We start from the raw sequence: 6,107 nt of genomic DNA, 5'->3' as shown, positions 1-6,107 counted from the left end.
AGAAAATAAAAACTAATAATATTTAGGGTTTGCTTTTTTAGATACTTTCATTTTATGAAAAAAAATTTTGTTGTTCTCCTAGTTCTTTTAGGATGAATGCCACATGCATCCTATCGAAGGTTAGATCTGTGAGTTCATTCTATGTTTCTGTTTCTTACTCAGTTAGGGAAGGAAACGTGGTCAATAAGGTTTTCTGCATAATCTAAAAAGGTACAAAATATCAGGTGAGCAGAAAAACACAACATACATATTTTATTTTACATTTCTCTAATGATTTTTACAATTTTTGTATTGAAAAATTTTATACTGTCTAAGACAATATAATATCATGCGGTAAAAGAAATTCTAAAAAAAAAATTAATTCAACACTGGAGTCAATCTAAAAAAAATCTACTAAGTCAAAGGAAGAGAAAATTGTAAAAATACCACATGAATAAAGTTGAATATTGAGACTGTATGATATCATACTGCAATCAGTCAAAAATCGTATGATACTGTTACCTAAGTGTCAAAATTCGTTATCGTATTTTTGAGCAGCTATCGACTTCTTGAGCGATTTTTGACTGTTCGAGAAATTTCGTACACATTGTGATGGAGACGATACGTTGTCTTAGTCTTCATGATACGTTGTCTTAGTCTTCATGATACGTTGTCTTAGTCTTCATCATGGTAATCAGTCAGTCTTTTTATATGTACGATGAATGTTTCACCTCGTGGAGTCATCTGGATTCGACAGACCATTTCTGCTATCATTTATCTGTTTGGTAACCAATACCGGGGTTTTTTCTCAGTTTCGGGTTACCCTGACAAACTCTTTGTTAGAAGTGCAATAGTTGAATCTTCACGCCACTCTTGCTAGCAAAGGAATAGTTGACCTAGTAGTAGGTACCTATGTCAAACGCGTTCCAGAATATCTTTGATATGTGTTCTTGCTAAGACCAGCTAGTATATTTCCGTTGTATCTTCTAGGTTTTTCCACTTGCGATACCTTGTTCTCATCTCCCCTGTGGTCTATGAGTATGATCCCTCAGATTTGAATCTCATGGTTATGTTAAGTGTCGATTGCCGAATTTCTTGCTTCTTCGTGGTTGGTGTGATTGCGGGATCTGAACTAGTTCTGTCATTAGTACAATACATGAGTAGTAGAAAATAATTCATGTTATTCAACAGGGTAGGAATCAGTTTAAAATGATCAGAAGATTACTCACTGGGCACTGTCAAATTAGACATCTGAACAACTAATATGACTCGAAATCTCTGAAAGAAGCAAATAAAATTGAAAAATTAAAATATCTGAAAATAACAATTATATTGAGAAGTAAAACGTGAAATGAAATTACAAGTACAATAAAATGAAAATGAGCAAGAAAAGTTGAAAAATTGGACAATTAAAAACGAAGAAAGAATTTTAAAAAAATCTCAAACCAAATTGCCCTATTATAAAAATGGCTGGACAGTTATGAAATGAATTGATGACAAAAGTATTATGTTATTTTCATAACTTTATCTTTCAAACTGATTATACAGCACTAACTCACTTCATGAATAATTTGACTCCATTACCGACAGGATCACCCATGACGGCCTCCCAAGTAGTCCTTATTAAATATTTATCCCTAGAAGTGAGCCCTGTGATAGACTCGGGATCATCCGTCTTTCCAGTATCGACGTCATATCCTAACCAACTTAATAATATTCCCATTATTTATGCATTATTACGACTATATATGTATATCACTTTAAGTTACACATACCGTGTGGACTATTATTTTGTCCAAATATTGATATTTCGTCGCCTCATGTATGTATTTCTGACTTTCTTATATTGAAGATGTACCTAATTTCATATTCAGAAAAAAACTGTGAAAGTAAACATATTGGGTAAAAATAGTGGAAGGTGTAGATTGGTACCGATGAAATGGCTGGTTGCCAATGGAAATTGGATACAAACATCTGTGAAATTGAGAAAAAGTATGATGAAAATTGATTCAGGACACAAAAAATTTTCCAAAGCAGATTTTTATGAAATTTTATTAGTATTATTGACGAATAAAGTGAAAATATTTTCAAATTCAACGAGTCGTATATAGGTAAAACACTTTGAATTCAATATACCTTGTGGATTATTATTTAATCGAATGAGATATGTTTTCACCAGTTAGTTTTTGATATTAGTAGGCATCCGACTAGTGAAATTTTCTTGAACACTTGTGAGTTTTCATGGTTTCCTTATATTGAAGACATTATTTCATATCCAGATGTAAAAGCTGCTAAAGCAAGACGTCAATAAAAATTTTGTATGAAGATGGTGAATAATTTCATAAAAAACGGAAGGATGGAGATTCAAGTAAGACTTTATTGCGAGATTTTCACCGGACAGTTTACAAAACACAACAACCGCAACACATGTTCCGCTATACAATAGCTTTCTCAAATGTTTTTATACGCCCACGAAGACTCTCGAATGTTGTGAACTGTTCAAGAACTTTCTAGAGGCAAAACTGCTAACCCTTATGTCTCCAAAAAGATAGCTGTTGGTTCACAGATGGTTTAAAACACTTTAGAGTTCTGGTGCAGGTTTATTTAGATAGTGAACTGCTAAAAGCCACTCTCCTAGAAAGGAAGATTCAAAAAATTGACTCTGGCCTGAAATCCCTGACTACACTGACTTGGATGGTAAGAAAGCCACTGACTCCTACATGCAGTTCCATCGGACCAGAACTTGTCACTGGCATTGCTCGAGGGTTTGTCGAACGAAAAATGACAAAGACTCATGTCAAAATCGACCAGGATTTCATTATTCGTAGTATGTTATCAAACAATTGTAATATAAATATTGTTGTTATAGGTCACTGTCGTCTGAGTCATATGAAAAAACTTGAACTGTAGGAAGACACACATCTAAAATATGGAAGACCAGAAAGAATCAGCAGTCGCCCATCATATTTTGCAACAAAACTATTCCATAGACTTAAGTTCATTAAGAATTGTTAGACAAGTTAACAGCAACAGACACCTAGATGCTTACGAGAGTGTAGAAATAAGTACGTATAATAATATTATGAATAACGATGGTTGACCAATACCTAATAATGACCTATATGGCTTATTGAAATCATATTTCAATTATTAGATTCACCTGACTATTACATAAGGACACATTGTGAAATCAATTGGGGACCAGTAGATAAGGCAACATCGTATACATTAGGACAACATTATATACATATTTAGTTTAATTTTACCCTTGAAGATGATCACTTGATGATCGAAACACGTATCGAGGTGTTGAAATAACGATTTGGTGTTGGGATGAAACTCAAATAATATTCATTACTGCAGCAAAGGTTCCAAACAGTTCAAATCTGTCACTCATAAAATGAGATAATCGCCTTCGTTGAGAAGCTGGACTTATTTAATTGGCCAAGTTTGAATAGGTGTGAGCCACAGAAACCCTCGCGGGTTGCAGTAGATGGTTGAATAGACGAACTGGCGTCGCCAGTGGAATTATAAATAATTTTATTTCCAGTCTGGAGCTATTGAAACATTTCATCAAGAAAATATTTCATCGGTTGAAAAATTATGATTTTATTACCATTTATTGGAACATTACAAATAGTATTATTCATGAGAGGCACACCTGAATAACAAATCATGAAGTTGATGTTTCTAAAATTACCGATAAGATGGAATGATGGTATGAAGACCTGCTGTGGGCATTGATTACCTTGAGTTTGTGAAAGTCGTTTCAGTACCTGTATGATTGTGCAAATTCAAAAATAAAAATTATGCTGCAATAAAATCAGTGTAATGACTATAACATTGCTTTTCTGTATGATGAAGTAACTGTTTTATAACCTTCGGCTTCGCCCGCGTAAAATTTGTTTTGTCACATTAAACTTCGTGACAGACCAATATTTTTTCAATAACCCGAAACTTCAGTTTTCCAACTTCAAAACTGACGGAAGGGAATACAATCTTTAAACCCCTATTTTCTTCCATGAAAATTCCTGATTCACTTTTTTGGCTCTTATTTATGCTATACAAAGGATCTACCTGCATGTTTCAAGATTATAGGTTGAGTAGCTTCAGCTGTACATTAATATAAGAGTGTGTGTCAATTAATAGATAGCACTTATACAATAATGAATAGTATCAGAAAAAAAAGTCTGAAAGAATAAGAATGAAATACATTGGGAATCCCAATAATCCTACTCCTTCTTAATGCGTAAAGTTAGTGAGGATGGATGAATGTAATGTATGTATTTACATTTTTCGCTTTTTTACTCTAAATGGTATTTGCTTATCAGCTACAATAAACTACCTAGTTTGATACCATTGTGTAGTGTGTAGTGTAGTGTAGTGCCGTGCAATATTGTGATTCTCTTTCCTTCATTTGAATCGGCTTCTACAACTAAAGAGTCTATTTGGAATTGGCCGCGGTGGTAGTGCGCCCGACTCATGATCGGAAGACCGTGGGTTCGATTCCTGCCTCGACCAGATATATTTCTCGGGAGAATTTATCTGGTTGAAGCTAGGATGATTCTGCAACCGTGTTAGGAATCACATGTTAAAAGGTAAGACCTCGTTAGTCCTTAGCTCGCACAAGTTTCTCAACTTCTGAGAGTTGTCGTTCGTATGGGGGCGACAGCTGATTAACGGAAAAACAGAAAGATTTTATTATAATCATTTAGCCAATACCGTATACTGTGAAACCAACCATAATTTCAACGGTATAGGCAGCGCACGTCAAAATAGCTCTCAGGGAGCAAGAATTTTTCCGACTTACTTGATATTTATCATTATACTATGACCAAAACCTTTGTAGCTTGTAGCCTATATGGTATTCTGATGTATAAGCTATATTTATATCCATTCCCACAAACTTTCACATTTATAATATTAGTACAGATACTGTCCCAGAGATCGACTTATTTGGCGAAGGAGCCAATACTTAAACCATATTTGCGTTTCATAAAAGAATCCTTCACCATAAAATAGTTATTTGTGTACCATACACGAAAAGCTTTTTATTACAGTCAAGCCTGTAACTTAGTAGTTGAGGCACAGCAGAGACTAGCAAGCAGGCATATTACAAGTTTTCGTCAACCTAGACAGAATATCTACGTCGGCATTTACTTAAAGTGTTGCAGATGTGCGCCGATGGCAATGCCCTGTGAACTCTATAGTTCGTTCAGTATTGTCTGAGAGTAAAAAAATTTCAAAAATGCAAACATGTCGCTACATCAAAGAAAGCAACATAGTCGTCTCAAGCAAATAGCACTGCAATTCACTCACAGATCATTGAGATATGTCTACCCTCTATATCCCTTGAGAACGCCGCTAACGAGCCATTAAAATAGGGATATGCAACAAACAACGCGAAAACACCGACAAAGAATGCAAAAATACCGCCAAAAGAACCGCTCGATATTTTTTCTGATATTACGTTTAAGATAATATTAATAGGCTTCGGACTGGGGGTATTGATATAAATTTTCAGTTGATATATTCTGTATGATGAGAATATAATTAAAATATGGTGAAAACTGATTTTGTTTAAATATTTTATGTTGGGAAGGACAATTTATATTTGAAATAGTTTTTTATTATTTAGAATTGAAACCTTCTACAGATCTTTAAAATAATAAGATTATTAAATTTACAAATGAATACAAATGTAGAAAGGACAAAAAGTTATACTGCATTTGATAAATTAGCTTTTTGGAAAAAAACTAAAATTTGTCATCAACTTGAATTTAAAAAACTTTGCATACTAAAAGAAATATGTATTATCTGGTGAACTTTTAAAGAATCTATCCATTTTCTTTATACAACCTATTCAAATCAAAAAATTATAATTTTTAATTGTAATTGTGATTCGTATTTTGATGTAAATTGATTTTGCGTTGTTCGACGTTTCGGCTTCGATTTTGACATTTTCAGGAAGTAGAGAAGTGTGGCTGCACTGAGAGAAACACTTTATATATTCTTGTTGGTTTGAAAATGAAGATTCATATTCCTTATTGGATTTTATAGTTGATACAGAAACAATTTTATAGATTTAATGGGAATACTTACTTCGAATAAGACATTGCGATAATTTT

The sequence above is a fragment of the Leptinotarsa decemlineata genome, unplaced genomic scaffold (genome assembly GCF_025532065.1).
Source record: "Leptinotarsa decemlineata unplaced genomic scaffold, Ldec_3_MD MMD2_tig00000035_RagTag_RagTag, whole genome shotgun sequence".
NCBI lineage: Eukaryota > Metazoa > Arthropoda > Insecta > Coleoptera > Chrysomelidae > Leptinotarsa > Leptinotarsa decemlineata.
This window is presented reverse-complemented; position numbering follows the sequence as displayed.